This window comes from Dendrobates tinctorius, unplaced genomic scaffold, assembly GCF_039654945.1.
Source record: "Dendrobates tinctorius isolate UK_male_01 unplaced genomic scaffold, ASM3965494v1 ptg000196l, whole genome shotgun sequence".
Lineage (NCBI taxonomy): Eukaryota > Metazoa > Chordata > Amphibia > Anura > Dendrobatidae > Dendrobates > Dendrobates tinctorius.
This window is the reverse complement of record NW_027361863.1, coordinates 16068917-16085723: the sequence shown is the minus strand read 5'-3', so window position 1 is coordinate 16085723 and position 16807 is coordinate 16068917.

The window sequence follows — 16807 nt, the reverse complement described above, 5'->3', positions numbered from 1 at the left end:
TTAGGGAGGCATTATGTGGCTGGTTTTATTATTAGGATAGGTACTGGTTGGCTGGCACTATTGTAACACTGTTATGAAGGTGCTGTTTGGCATGCACCATTATAGGGGCCCTGTGTGACTGGCATTGTTATAAAGGATTTGTGTGGCTAGTACTAATATAGTGACACTGTGTGGCTGGTATATGCTATATGGAGGGATTGCGTTGCTAGTACTAGTATGGGTCACTGCGTGGATGGCATTGTTGGGGAGGCATTATGTGGCTAGTACTAGTATGGAGGCACTGTGTGGCAGGCATTGTTGGGGAGGCATTATGTAGCTAGTACTAGTATGGGGGCACTGAGTGGCTGACATTGCTAGGGAGGCATTATGTGGCTAGTACTAGCATGGAGGCACTGTGTGGCTGACGTTGCTAGGGAGGCATTATGCGGCTAGTACTAGTATGGAGGCACTGTGTGGATGGCATTGTTGGGGAAGCATTATGTGGCTAGTAATAGTATGGGGACACTGTGTGGCTGGCATTGCTAGGGAGGCATTATGCGGCTTGTACTAGTATGGAGGCACTGTGTGGATGGCATTGTTGGGGAAGCATTATGTGGCTAGTAATAGTATGGGGACACTGTGTGGCTGGCATTGCTAGGGAGGCATTATATGGCTAGTACTAGTATGGGGGCACTGAGTGGCTGACATTGCTAGGGAGGCATTATGTGGCTAGTACTAGTATGGGGGCACTGAGTGGCTGACATTGCTAGGGAGGCATTATGTGGCTAGTACTAGTATGGGGGCACTGTGTAGCTGCCATTGTTAGGGGGCATTATGTGACTAGTAATATTATGAGGCACTGTGTGGCAGGCACTACTGTATTATGACACAGTCATGAGGATGCTGTAAAATTTTCACTTTTACAGAGGCATTATAGGGGCTATACTGTGTGGCTGGTGCTGTTATGGGGCACTTTGTGGCTGGTGATGTTATGGGGGCACTGTGTGGCAGGTGTTGCTATGAGGACACTGTGTGGCTGGTGCTGACATGATGGATCCTAGACGCAAGAAACATAATGAGACTGTGACATAAATACTCTCTATATGTGTCTCTTGACATGGAGAAGGACTTGGGGATCCTAGTTAATGATAAACTTACCTGGAGCAGCCAGTGCCAGGCAGCGGCTGCCAAGACAAACAGGATCATGGGGTGCATTAAAAGAGGTCTGGATAAACAAGATGAGAGCATTATACTGCCTCTGTACAAATCCCTGGTTAGACCGCACATGGAGTACTGTGTACAGTTTTGGGCACCAAAATTAATAAAGGGGATGGGGGAACTACAATACCCAGAGAGATTAGCAAAATTAGGATTATTTAGTCTAGAAAAAAAAACTGAGGGGCGATCTAATAACCATGTATAAGTATATAAGGGGACAATACAAATATCTCTCCGAGGATCTGTTTATACCAAGGAAGGTGACGGTCACAAGGGGGCATTCTCTGCATCTGGAGGAGAGAAGGTTTTTCTACCAACATACAGTAGAAGAGGATTCTTTACTGTTAGGGCAGTGAGAATCTGGAAATTCTTGCCTGAGGAGGTGGTGATGGCAAACTCAGTGGAGGGGTTCAAGAGAGGCCTGGATGTCTTACTGGAGCGTAACAATATTGTATCTTACAGTTATTAGGTTCTTTAGAGGGACGTAGATCTGGGGATTTATTCTGATGGAACAGAGGCTGAACTGGATGGACACATGGCTTTTTTCAGCCTTGCTAACTATGATCTACAATTAGTCCATGCTCTGTCTATGACAAGAAGGCTCTGATTCTCTCAGGTAGAAATAAAAGTGACAAATTAAGAATAAAAAAAGTTCTTTTACTGTAAAAGATGCTACATTTTGACTTTACCAATAGACATAAACATTTTTGTCCTCCTACACTTTTTGACTTTTCGAATGGCTTTGAAGAGTTGTCCTCACACCTCAACAAAAGCATTGTAGAGCGCCGTACCAGGGGGCAGGCAGCCCTGGCATCTTCCCAGGCTTGGAGAGTGTTTTTAATTAACCGGTTCTCAGGAATTCTTACATACTTTACATTTCAAGTTTTTCATCTCTTGCAGCGACAGGAGTTCACAAGGGTGTGAGTTTGTTTGGGATGTTTGCTGTTCTAGCTAAAAATATCTTGCGGAGAGCGATGACTGATTGTACTGATTCACCATCAATTACAGACACAAACCTTGCTAACAATATATTTCCAGCACACGACCTGCGGCTGTGAAGCGATCGGCAATACGCGTTTGGTCATCGCTTGTTTAGACATGTAGACCACAATTTTCATGCGAACTGAATGATTGGTGATCGATCAGTGCACTTAGGCTGCCATTGTTCTTTGATGATTTTTAAATGATTTTTAAACTTAATCAGCGTTCTCGGCAGCAGATTATCCCGTGTACAAAGGACATCAGCTGCCGAGAACGCTGATTAAGCATAAAAATCATTTCACCCAACGAATGCAGAAAAACTTTATCCTTCGGTGTCCATTCTCCTGAATCTGTTTTATTTCTGAATGTCATTTCCTTCTGGTTTTAATCCAAGAAGCTTTTATCTCATGGTTTCTTATCACTGTTGAAAAAGCAGTTGCCTACAAATTTTTTTTTGTGTTAATCTATTTCATGGACTTTTATAAAATACATCTCTTGTGATGTTTTGTTAGAGGTGTCGATCATTTATTTTAATAGATTTCTGGCAAGTTTATGATGATGTGGGCAGTAGACATGAGATAAATTTCCTCTCCGAACATCCTTCTTGACTCCACCAGCTTCATGTTTTCTTCAGTGAATGTGTTAAGCAGTTACGAGGCACAAGAGTTGCCTTCCTTTCATGGTGGACACCAATCACATGATATTGTTGGTGGATCTCTCCAAAATTGAAAGGATCTATGAAGAAAATTCTCATATTTACGAAAGGAAGCCTCAAGGGTTAGTCATTTACTGCCTAGAGAAGATCCAGTGGTCAACGATCTTCTCAAGAGTGACTGTAGGTCACAGTTCCTTTAAAGTTTTTTTTCCCATGGTAGATCATTTTTATATGTATGATCCTTGTACAGAAGGACTACACCAAATATAATGTATGCCTACATTTGAGCATGTAGATAATAGAGGCTTATAGTGTTTTCTCCTACAGATTCACAATTAAACTGGTTTTTCACATAAGAAAGTGTTTTCCTGAAAAATTGTTCACCAGTCATCTATCTCTCCCGTCTTCCCCATACAAAGAGGATAGACATGCAATGGAAGTAGAGGAGAAAGTCACTGGCAGACGCATCTGGTAGCATCCTACAGTGTGGAAAAAAGTATTTAGTCAGCCACCAATTGTGCAAGTTCTCCCACTTAAAAAGATGAGAGAGGCCTGTAAGTGACATCATAGGTAGACCACAACTATGAGAGTCAAAATGAGAAAACAAATCCAGAAAATCACCTTGTCTGATTTGGCAAGATTTATTTTGCAATTTATGGTGGAAAATAAGTATTTGGTCACCTTAAAACATGCAAGATTTTTGGCTCTCACAGACCTATAGCATCCTCTTTAAGAGGCTACTCTGTCCTCCACACGTTACCTGTAGTAATGGCAGCTGTTTGACCTTGTTATCAGTATAAAAGACACCTGTCCACAACCTCAAACAGTCACATTCCAAACTCCACTATGGTGAAGACCAAAGTGCTGTCGAAGGACACCAGAAACAAAATTGTAGCCCTGCACCAGGCTGGCAAGACTGAATCTGCAATAGGCAAACAGTTTGGTGTGATGAAATCAAGTGTGGGAACAATAATAAGAAAATGTAAGACATACAAGACCACTGATAATCTCCCTCAATCTGGGGCTTCATACAAGATCTCACCCCGTGGGGTCAAAATGATCACAAAACCGGTGAGCAAAAATCCCAGAAACAAAAGGGGGGACCGAGTGAATGACCGGCATTGAGCTGGGACCACCGTAACAAAGGCTACCATCAGTAACACACTACGCCGCCAGGGACTCCAATCCCCTGCAGTGCCAGACGTGTCCCCCTGCTTAAGCCAGTACATGTCCGGGCCTGTCTGGAGTTTGCTAGAGAGCATTTGGATAATCCAGAAGAGTATTGGGAGAATGTCATATGGTCTGATAAAACCAAAGTAGAACTGTTTGTTAGAAACAAAACTCATCGTGTTTGGAGGAGACAGAATGCTGAGATGCATCCAAAGAGCACCATACCGACTGTGAAGCATTGGGGTGGCAACATCATGCTTTGGGGCTGTTTCTCTGCAAATGGACCAGGACGACTGATCTGTGTACATGAAAGAATGAATGGCACCATTTATTGTGAATTTTTGAGTGCAGACCTACTTCCATCAGCAAGGGCATTCATAGAATCATAGAATCGTAGAGTTGGAAGGGACCTCCTGGACCATCTAGTCCAACCCCCTGCTCAAAGCAGGATTCGCTAAATCATCCCAGACAGATATCTGTCCAGCCTCTGTTTAAAGACTTCTATTGAATGAGAACTCACCACCTCTCTTGGCAGCCTGTTCCACTCATTGATCACTCTGTCAAAAAGTTTTTTCTGATATCTAATCTCTGTCACCTCCCATTCAGTTTCATCCCATTGCTTCTAGTCTTTCCTTGTGCAAATGAGAATAAAGATGATCCTTCTGCAATGTGACAGCCCTTGAGATATTTGTAGACAGTTATTAAGTCTCCTCTCAGTTGTGAGACTTTAAGAGGTACTCCTGGAGTGGACCCACTGGACCGTGGCAAGGAACCCCCCACGGGCGAGCTGACCAGGTGGACCACCCCCTATACAGGGAGTGTTAGGGGCAGACCCACAGGAGACTATCACCACGGCAGCTGGTACCCAGGGACAGACACAGGAGTCACAATGGGAGACCGGAGGAGCTGGCGGAGGACCACCCAAGGACAGGAACACGGATGGCGGACGGGGCTGGAAACACGGACAAGACAGCAGGATCCAGGCACGAACTGGAGGACACAGCTAGGACACCAGCACAAGACAGGACGGAGCCACGGACTGCCAGGCACTAGGAGAGAGGAGAACGGAGAGAGCGGATAAGATACAGGCAGGAACACGCACAGCGGGACGTGGGGCCGGAATCACTTGTTAGGCACAAATGATAGGCACCACCAGGAGGGAGAGGTGGCCTGATATAGGGAATGTGTCAAGGACTTCCGGGTCATGACCCCCCCAAGGCAGAGTGAGGAGGGCGCGCACCCTCAGGAGGGGCGGAGAGCGTGTGCGCTCCTAAACATAGTGTGAGCGCACCCGACGAAGAGCAGGAAGCAAAGCGGGAGCGCGCGCCCGTCGGAGAGCAGGCGACAGAGCGGGAGCGCGTGATGGGTAAGTGTGCCGGGGAGCGGAGAGCAGTGGTGAGACCCGGGGCGAGCGCGGCAGCTGCGTGGGAGCCGGCGGGGACCGCGGCAGTGACCGGGGCGGCCACGGCAGCGGCGTGGGAGCCAGCGGGGACCGTGGCGTGACAGTACCCCCCTCCTTACGCGCCCCCCTCCGCAGGCTGGAAAGAAACTTAGTCAAGATTCGAGGAGCCTGGATATTCTCCCGAGGCTCCCAGGATCTCTCCTCGGGACCAAAGCCTTTCCAGTCAACCAGGAAAAAGGTCCTCCCTCTTTGCTTTTTCATGGCCAAAATGTCCTTAATTTCAAATACCTCATCAGCGGAGACAGGCAGAGGTGACTGGGTAGCAAACAAGATTTCAAGGGCAGTGAACATATAATTATAGGTGGCCCTGACCCATGGTGACCACCCCATAACATGCACTAGCTGTGGAAAAACTCCCAATACTTTGTATACAAAAACACATGGAGTAAAGACATCCACCAAGGAAAATATAAAAAAAATAGTTTTATTCTGAAAAATTAATACTATAGACAATGAAGTACATAAAGACGGGTCACATAATAAAAGAGCTCCATATGATAAGGAATTCAGGTACAGAAAAAACAAACATGTAGCAATACTAACAGCAATGGAATATGTATAATAGATATGCAGAGATAAGTAAAGTGCCAGTGCTTAAAATCTTACTTTCAGATATCCAGAGAATCCCACAAAGTGACCCCCCCATAGTAATAAACCATCACAGCATAATAGCTCAAAATCTTAGTCTGGAGGCCACATAATGAAAAACCTGTTCAAAACCGCTTACCCATAGCTAATTAGTATGCCACACGTGTAGCCCCTACGCGCGTTTCGCGTGGGCTTCGTCGGGGGGCTATGATCATAGCCCCCCGACGAAGCCCACGCGAAACGCGCGTAGGGGCTACACGTGTGGCATACTAATTAGCTATGGGTAAGCGTTTTTGAACAGGTTTTTCATTATGTGGCCTCCAGACTAAGATTTTGAGCTATTATGCTGTGATGGTTTATTACTATGAGGGGGTCACTTTGTGGGATTCTCTGGATATCTGAAAGTAAGATTTTAAGCACTGGCACTTTACTTATCTCTGCATATCTATTATACATATTCCATTGCTGTTAGTATTGCTACATGTTTGTTTTTTCTGTACCTGAATTCCTTATCATATGGAGCTCTTTTATTATGTGACCTGTCTTTATGTACTTCATTGTCTATAGTATTAATTTTTCAGAATAAAACTATTTTTTTTTTATATTTTCCTTGGTGGATGTCTTTACTCCATGTGTTTTTGTATACAGAGGTGACTGGGTAGTAGAGGCATGGAACCGATTGAGAATGACAGGTTTTAAAAGGGACACGTGAAAGGAATTAGGGATGCGGAGCGAGGCAGGAAGCCGCAGTTTGTAGGAGACATCGTTGATGCGAGCCAAGACCTCAAAGGGTCCAATATACCTGGGTCCCAGTTTATGCGAAGGGATCTTTAAGCGAATGAACTTGGAGGATAACCAAACCTTGTCACCCGGATGATACCGAGGGGAGTCCAAGCGCCTCTTGTCTGCGTGTCTTTTGACCCTGTCACAGGCTAACTCGAGAGCGGTCTTGGTCTCCTGCCAGATCCTGGAGAAATCCCCGGGCAGAAGATCAGCCGCCGGTACACCCGAGACAGGAGGAACCGGTAGAGGTACACCCAGATGTTGCCCGTAGACGACAAAAAAAGGTGACTTGGCAGAAGATTCGCTGACATGATTGTTGTAAGCAAATTCTGCCCACGGGAGTAAGTCAGCCCAGTCATTCTGGTGGGCATTAGAAAAATGCCGTAGATAATTCACCAAACTCTGGTTAGTCCGCTCTGCTTGACCATTGGACTGTGGGTGGTACGATGAGGAGAAGTCAAGGGTGACGTTCATAGACCGGCATAGGGCTCTCCAAAATCGAGAGGTGAACTTGACTCCTCTGTCCGAAACAATATGCTGAGGCAGACCATGGAGACGAAAGATATGATGGATGAAAACTTTCGCCAAGTCAGGCGCTGAGGGTAACCCAGGGAGAGAGATGAAATGTGCCATCTTGGAGAATCTGTCTACAACCACAAGGATGACGGTGCAGTCTGTAGATCTAGGTAGATCGGTAATAAAATCCATGGCGATGTGTTGCCAGGGAGCCGAAGGAACTGGGAGCGGGTGTAGAAGACCAGAGGGCAGCTGCCTAGGGACCTTGTTCTTGGCACAGGACGGACAAGAGGCGACAAAACTTTGGACATCCTGGAGAAGGGTAGGCCACCAGTAGTAGCGGGACACAAGGACAAGAGTCTTCTTAAGGCCGACATGACTGCAAGTTTGGAGGCATGCCCCCAGCGTAAGACCCGTCTCCGGTTTTACTCCGGCACGAAAGTTTTACCAGGAGGTCGCGAAATTAGCGTGACAGGTGCCACTGTGATGAGCCTGGAAGGGTCCAAGACGTGCGTGGGTTCTTCCTCAGTATCCACAGACAAGAAAGACCTGGAGAAAGCGTCAGCCTTCAGGCTTTTGTTGCTGGGACGGAAATGAAGGTCAAAATCGAAACGGCCGAAGAACAGGGACCACCTGGCCTGCCGGGGGTTGAGTCTCTGTGCCGATCAAATCTAAGCTAGGTTCTTATGGTCCGTGTAGATTGTAAACGGATGTACGGCTCCCTCCAGTAAGTACCTCCACTCCTCCTGGGCTAACTTGATGGCCAGCAGTTCCCTGTCTCCTATGAAATAGTTCCGTTCCGAAGTGGAGAATGTCTTGGAAAAGAAACCGCACGTAACAAGCTGACCGGAGGGAGATTTCTGAGAAAGCACTGCTCCGGCCCGGTTGCCGAAGCATCAACCTCGAGGATGAAAGGTTTATTAGCCTCAGGGCGATGGAGCACGGGTGCCGTGACAAAGGCTTGTTTCAGAGACAGGAAGGCGTTCTCGGCCTAGGATGGGCAGACGTGAGGGTTAGCTCCCTTGCGGATCAAGGAGGAGATCGGAGCGGTCAAAGAGGAAAAATGAGGAATGAACTGCCAATAGTAATTTGCGAAGCCAAGAAATCGCTGAATTGCCTTAATGCTGTGGGGGCGCGGCCAGTTGAGCACAGCAGACACTTTCTCTGGATCCATGCATAAGCCTGCATCGGAGATGATGTAGCCTAGGAACGGAAGGGAGGACTGTTCAAAGGCGCACTTCTCCAGCTTAGCATACAGGCGATTCTCCCTCAGGCGCAGCAGTACTTGACGGACATTTCTCCTGTGGGCGGACAGGTCAGAAGAGAAGACGAGGATATCGTCCAGATATACTACCACACAGGAGTACAGAAGGTCTCGGAAAATATAATTTACAAATTCCTGGAATACTGCGGGGGCGTTGCACAAACCGAAGGGCATGACCAGATATTCATAGTGCCCATCTCTGGTGTTGAAGGCGGTCTTCCATTCATCTCCGGAGCGAATACGGATGAGATTGTAGGCTCCACGAAGGTCTAGTTTGGTAAAGATTCGCGCCCCCCGCAGCTGATCGAATAACTCTGGGATGAGAGGTAGCGGGTACTTGTTCTTGATTGTGATTTCATTGAGACCCCGGTAGTCGATACAAGGACGAAGAGAAACATCTTTCTTTTTGACAAAGAAGAAACCTGCGCCAGCGGGTGAAGACGACTTCCGGATAAAGCCTCTGGCCAAATTTTCCTGGACATACTCGGTCATGGCTTGGGACTCAAGGGGATTTAGAGGATAAATTTGACCCCTGGGAGGAGTAGAGCCTGGAACAAGATCGATCGGACAATCATATGTCCGGTGCGGGGGAAGGCTCTATGCCTTCTTCTTCTTGAAGACGCCGGCGAAGGCCCGATAAGCCAGAGGCAAACCTGCAGGCACCGTGGTGGGTGGTGAAGTTTTGAGAGGCTGCACAGGAAGGAGGCACTTAGTCTGGCAGGACTGACCCCAACGAAGAATGTCTCCAGAGCGCCAACCAAGAACAGGTTCATGTATCCTTAACCAAGGAAGACCTAAAAGAAACGTATGGGATATTGATGGCAGTACGAAGAAGGCTATCTTCTCTCGGTGCAAGGCTCCAATCTGTGACTCCACCTCTTCAGTGACCAACGAAATGGTCTCACGCAGGGGAGCATCGTCGACCGAAGCTAACTGCTTGGGAGTCTCCAAGGACCTGACAGGTATCCGCAATTTTTTTGCCGCCTCGAGCTGGATGAAGTTACCTGCTGCCCCTGAATCTATATAGGCCACCTCAGAAAAACGTTTGGCACTCAGGTTCAACAAAACGGAGAGGGTCAAGGGTAGAGCGGTATCAGTGACACCTAGGGAGGCTTCTCTTACCTGCCCTAGGCTGAGGCGTTTCCCAGCCTCACCGGACAGGAACGCAGGAGATGAGTGGCGCTGCCACAATAGAGGCAGAGACCTTATGGGAGTCTTTCCTGGCGGCGCTGCTCTGCTGGTTTGAGTCGGTCCACCTGCATGGGCTCCGGTGCTGAAGCCGCGGTGGAAAATCGCGGGCGGGGAGGACTGCGTGTAGAGGGGGACGAACGAGGCAGTCTTCTCTCCCTGGCAGCTTTGCGGGAACGCTCCTGGAAACGTAGGTCGATACGCGTTGCCAGGGAAATGAGGTCATCCAAGGACCTAGGTGTGTCTCGCCCAGCCAACTCGTCTTTAACGCGAGCGGACAAACCGTGCCAAAAAGCTCCTACAAGGGCCTCATTGTTCCATCCTAGCTCGGAGGACAACGTACGGAACTGGATAACGTACTGACCCACAGAGAGAGTACCCTGGCGGAGATTGAATAGGGACTCGGTGGTTGAGACCAGGCGACCGGGCTCGTCGAAGACTTTACGAAAAGTCTCCAAAAAAGTTGCAAGCTGGGAGACCAAAGGATCGTCTCGCTCCCACAAGGGGTTTACCGAGGCCAGTGCCTCACCCTCTAAGTGGGATACCACAAAGGCCACTTTGGCTTGGTCGGTGGGGTACTGCTGAGGTGACAATTCAAAATGTAGCTGGCACTGGTTTAGGAAGCCCCGACACAGCTTGGGATTTCAGCTATAGCGCAGAGGTTTAGCCAAACGGGGTGACGGATGCGGAGCCGCAGCCTGAGCCAGGACTGCGGCTGCTGTCTGGAGAGCTAGCAGGCAGTTATCCACCGAGGCCATGTAATTCAAAATGTGGGAATGAGTGTCGCATTGCTGGGCAAGCTCCTGCTGGAGGCCGACGATCTGGGAGGCACTCCCCGGATCCGAGGCCTGCAAAGACGACAGACGGGACTCCATGGATTTGAGGAACGACATTATCCTTGCCTGATTTTCCCGTAGGAACAAAAGTTCCTTTTGGGTCGGGGTTGGGGTACCAGCGGGATCCACAGTCTGACTATCCTGTGAGACTTTAAGAGGTACTCCTGGAGTGGACCCGCTGGACCGTGGCAACGAACCCCGCACGGGCGAGCTGACCAGGTGGACCACCCCCTATACAGGGAGTGTTAGGGGCAGACCCGCAGGAGACTATCACCACGGCAGCTAGTACCCAGGGACGGACACAGGAGCGCGCGACGGGTAAGTGTGCCGGGGAGCGGACAGCAGCGGTGAGACCCGGGGCGAGCGCGGCAGCGGCGTGGGAGCTGGCGGGGACCATGGCAGCGACCGGGGTGGCTGCGGCAGCGGCGTGGGAGCCAGCGAGGACCGCTGCGTGACATCAGTCTTCTCTTTTGCAGGCTAAACATTCCCAAATCCTGCAACCTTTCCTCATAAGACAGGGTTTGCAGACCGATCACCATTCTGGTCGCTCTTTTCTGAACTTGCTCCAGTTTGTTGATGTCTTTTTTAAAATGTGGCGCCCAAAACTGGATGCAGTATTCCAGATGAGGTCTGACCAAAGAGGAGTAGAGGGCAATAATGGCTTCACGTGATCTAGATTGAATGCTTCTGTTAATACAGCCTAGAATTGCATTTGCCTTTTTTGCTGCTGCATCACACTGTTGACTCATATTCAGTCTGTGATCTATTAGTATACCCAAGTTTTTTTCACATGTGCTGTTGCTTAGCCCTATTCCTCCCATTCTGTATATACTTTTTCATTTTTATTGCCCAGATGTAGTATTTTTCCCTGTTAAAAACCATTCTGTTAGTTGCTGCCCACTGCTCCAGTTTCTTTATATCTGTTTGTATCTTCTCTCTCTCTTCTCTAGTATTAGCTATCCTTCCTAGCTTTGTGTCATCAGCAAATTTAATCAGTTTACCCTCAATTCCTTCATCTAAATCGTTGATAAAGATGTTGAACAATACAGGGCCCAGGACAGAGCCCTGTGGTACCCCACTTGAGACATTCTTCCAACTGGATGTGCAGCCATTTACGATCACTCTTTGGGTCCGATCACTAAGCCAGTTATGAATCCACCTAACAGTTGCCTTGTCCATTCCATACTTAGTAATTTTTTCAATAAGGATTGTGTGAGATACTTTGTCAAATGCTTTGCTGAAGTCAAGATATACTATATCTACAGCATTTCCCTGATCCACCCAATCAGTGATTCTGTCATAGAAGGAAGTTAAGTTAGTCTGACATGACTTATTAATAATAATAATAATAATAATAAATTTTATTTTTATAGCGCCGACATATTCCGCAGCACTTTACATTTCAGAGGGGATTTGTACAGACAATAGACATTAAAGCATAACAATAATCACATACAGTAGATTATAACAAATACCAAGAGGAGTGAGGGCCCTGCTCGCAAGCTTACAGTCTATGAGGAAAGAGGTAGACACGAAAGGTGGGTGGTAACAGTTGCCCTGATTGTATGGACCAGCCATAATGTTAAGTGTGTAACAGTACAAACACAAAGGGCTAATGGATGCATAAAGCATGTGGGAACATGATGCGGGGAATCTGGTTATGGTAAAACTTTTGGCTGTGCCACACAGGGATAGATTTGGTTAATGTGTTGTGGCGATAGGCCAGTCTGAATAAATGCGCTTTCAGGGGACGCTTAAAATTGTGGGGATTGGGGACTAATCGTATTGACCTGGGAAGTGCATTCCAAAGAATTGGCGCGGCACGTGTAAAGTCTTGGAGACGGGAGTGGGAGGTTCTGATTATTGAGGATGCTAACCTCAGGTCATCAGCAGAACGGAGGGCGCGGGTAGGGTGGTATACTGAAACAAAGGAGGAGATGTAAGGTGGTGCTGAGCTATGGAGGGCTTTGTGGGTGAGGGTAATAAGTTTATACTGAATTCTGGAGTGGATGGGTAGCCAGTGTAATGACTGGCACAAGGTAGAGGCATCGGTGTAATGATTGGTGAGGAATATGATCCTGGTTGCAGCATTCAAGACAGATTGGAGAGGGGAGAGTTTGGTAAGAGGGAGACCGATTAGAAGAGAGTTACAATAGTCGAGACGAGAATGAATAAGAGAAACAGTAAGAGTTTTTGCAGAGTCAAAAGTAAGAAAAAAAAAACCCCATGCTAACTCTGTTTAATCACTTCATTCTTATCCAGGTACTGACATGCATGTTGTTTAATAATTTGTTCAAAGATCTTTCCTGCTATAGAAGTCAGACTCACCGGCCTATAGTTGCCTGGGTCCACCTTCTTCCCCTTTTTGAAGATAGGAACAACATTTGCTCTTCTCCAGTCTTCTGGGACTTCTCCTGTTCTCCACAAATTTTCAAAGATTATGGAGAGCGGTTCAAAAATTTCTTCTGCTATCTCCTTCAGTAATCTGGGGAGTAGTTCATCTGGACCTGGAAACTTGAATTCATTTAGGTTAGCTAAGTGTTTCCTCACTATATTTATTTATCTATTTATAGTTATCCTGGATTCTTCTATTCCCTTGATAGGACAGTGAAGAATAGTTGATGTTACATTTCCTTTCTGAGAGAAAACAGATGCAAAATACGAATTTAAAAGTTCGGCATTCTCAACATCCTGTCTTACCTTTTCTTCATTTTCATCCTGTAGAAATCCTATAGCATCTTTGACTTTTCTTTTACTTTTGACATATCCCCAAAATCCTTTATTATTGCTTTTGACGTCTCTTGCAAGCCTCAATTCATTGTCAGCTTTAGTAATCTGATTCGTGCCCTGCAGGTTCTGCAGACAGCATTATATTCTTCTTTAGATATGCCTCCCGCTTTCCATTTTATAAACATTTTTTTAGCATGTGTTTAAATTCTGTTTTCATCCATCCTGGTTTCCTTAAATGCTTCCTATTCTTCCCTCTTTTCGGAATTGTTAACGATTGTGCTTTGAGAATTTCATTTTTCAAGATTTCCCATCCTTTCTGGACATTTTTGTCCTTAAGGATATCCAGCCATTGGATCCCTCCAATTCTCTTTCTGAATCCCTTAAAATCTGCCTTTCTGAAATCTAACCTTTCATTGAAGATGAAACGTGGATGGGTCTTTCAGCATGATAATGTTCTCAAGCACACCGCCAGGACAACGAAGAAGTGGCTTTGTAGGAAGCATATGAAGGTCCTGCAGTGGCCTAGCCAGTCTCCAGATCTCGATCCCATAGAAAACCTTTGGAGGGATTTGAAAATCCATGTTGCCCAGCGACAGGCCCAAAACATCACTGCTCTAGAGGAGATCTGCATGGAGGAATGGGCCAACATACCACCACCAGTGTGTGCCAACCTTGTGAAGACTTACAGAAAATGTTTGACCTCTGTCATTGCCAACAAAGGATATATAACAACATATTGAGATGAACTTTTGCTAATGACCAAATACTTATTTTCCACTATAATTTGAAAAATAAATCTTGCCAAATCAGACAAAGTGATTTTCTGGATTTGTTTTCTCATTTTGACTCTCATAGTTGTGGTCTACCTATGATGGCAATTACAGGCCTCTCATCTTTGTAAGTGGGAGAACTTGCACAATTGGTGGCTGACTAAATACTTTTTTTCCCCACTGTATCTCCCCAGAGATCAAAGATTGTTATTACAATTACAATTTTCCTATCCTTCTTGTCTTAACATCATCTGTTGGGGGACATTTGAGAAGCCCCCATATACATCAGATGGTCATCAAGTCCTGGGAAAATTGGTGAGTTCAATAAACTTTTTTCTAACGTGTCTGGGGCACTTCGGGAATGTTATTCCACTGTTACATTATAGAGGTTTCTTCTCCAGAATAATTTTGTTTCTACCCACTTGACTTTTTGAATGATTAAACTTTATCCTTCTTTATGTATTTATTTATATTGGGTCAATGAAATAAAAAACAAAAATTTAAGAAAAAATCTGCTACTGTTTTGTGTATTTGTTTTCTATGATCCATCGTGTACGTCTTATACTCTACTATAAACTCCTTCTAATGTCGGCTACAGGATCTGACTAGCACAGAGATTGCTTACAATGGCGTAAACAGTTTTTTTTAAAAAGGAGGATAGCGGGGGAACCGGAAGCTTCTGGGTTGCAGAATCTGTAAATTGACCATCAAGTATCATGGATCATTAATAGTTGCAAAAGGGATCTGCCTAGGAGATCACAGTCTTTATACAGAACGGTCAACCAAGTTTCTTCCTGGATGTTGTTTTGCATCAATATCGGAGAAGAAAAAGTTTGGTATACCCCCAATTGGTTGAAGGGAAAATTTGCATCTTTATTACTTGGGGGCATAACTTTGAAATGGAGGGGCACAGAATAAAAAAAGTAAATCTGTTCCATAATGAGAGGAGAGGCGTCAATTGGAGAAGGTACTCAGTTTAAATAAGAAAAAAAAAATTCAGTGAAAGATCCAGTTTAAGAAGAAGCTCCAGGAAGCCAATGCAAAATTAGTAGGGCTTCCACCTACCAGGGTCCTTAGATGACTGCTACCTCTTCACCCCTTATAGCAAGGATGGGGAACCTTTTTTCTGCCAGGGACCATTTGAATATTTTTATCATCCTTAGGGCCGTACGAAATTATCAACTTGAAATTTATCCGGCTATATCTTTGTCAAAAAATTAATTATCTTCCCCCCTAATGTGATGGCTGGAGCTGCTTCTCTTTGGTGCGGCTGTAGCATTATCTGGTTTTCATGATGTTGCTACTCACAACTGCTTTTCCAGATTTGTGTTGGTGTGGAGCACTGTCGACTCTTTGCGATGAATTTTGAAAAGCACTCACAGTAGTAAGTGCTAAGTACAGTTATACAGTATATTACAGGCAAGTCTTCTCACAGTGGGAAACTCATCAACTCAAAGAGTGGGGGATCTGCAGGATATACATCACATAGGATACACCAAGAATGCTCTATATACGTCATATAGGATACACAGACTACTGTATATACAGTACATCACAAAGGAGACACAGGGGCTGTGTTATGAACATAACACACACTCAGTAGCGTGTAATTTAAAAAGAGAACATTTATTACAGGCAGACACCAAACCCACACCCAACTGACTCAAAAACACCACTTTGGACCTGTCTCCTTAAAAGGCAATGAAGGAATCAGAGGGGAGGCCGCAACACACTGCCAAGAAGAGGAGAGGAAAATGTGTAGAAAGATATGAAAACAAAGGGTGAGAAAATTTAAACAAGTTCATATAAAGTAAAGAAGGAAAGTTAAGGAGAGACAAAAAAATAAACGGAACAAGAATTACCTCCCAGAATCCTAAAGAGGTGAAAGAAAAGAACTGGGAAGGAAAACAAACAGACTCACTGCAGGAATTAAATTGATGTTTACCATACCAGGTAAACCCTTAGCTGAAGGGCTGGAACTCCTAAACCCAAGTCCACCTACAGGTATAGCCAGCAAGGAACTGCAGTGAAAAGTGAAAATATAAAATCCAGCCATGAATGTGTTAGAGCAAACCAAAGCTGGAAAATATAAAGCACCTGGAGAACAGCAAACGAAGAAGGGAGAGAAAATACAATTGGAACCATAAGGATTTGGACATTGAAAAAAAAGGCAATACCTCAGCAGACAGAGAAACCGACCATGGAGAAACAGGTCAGCGGATCAAATCCCCAAACCAAGCCATGACAGGCTGCAGCATAAACATCACACAGTAGACACTGGGGCTGCAGAATATACATCATATAGGATACGCTGTAGCTGTGGCATATACGGTGGGGAAAATAAGTATTTGATACACTGCTGATTTTGCAAGTCTCTCCACCTAAAAATAATGGAGAGTTCTGTAATTGTTATCATAGGTAAACTTCAACTATGTGAGACAAAATCATAAAAAAGAATCTAGAAAATCACATTGCTTGATTTTTATTTTTTACATAATTAATTTGCTCTGACTACTTTACATTGTTTCAAAGTGTCATATCTTCAGTGTGTTCCGTGAAAGATATAATAAAATATTTACAAAAATGAGGAGTGTACTCACTTTTATGATATACTGTATACATCACAGGAAACGCTGGGCATTTACATTACAGGAGGGGCTGGAGCAT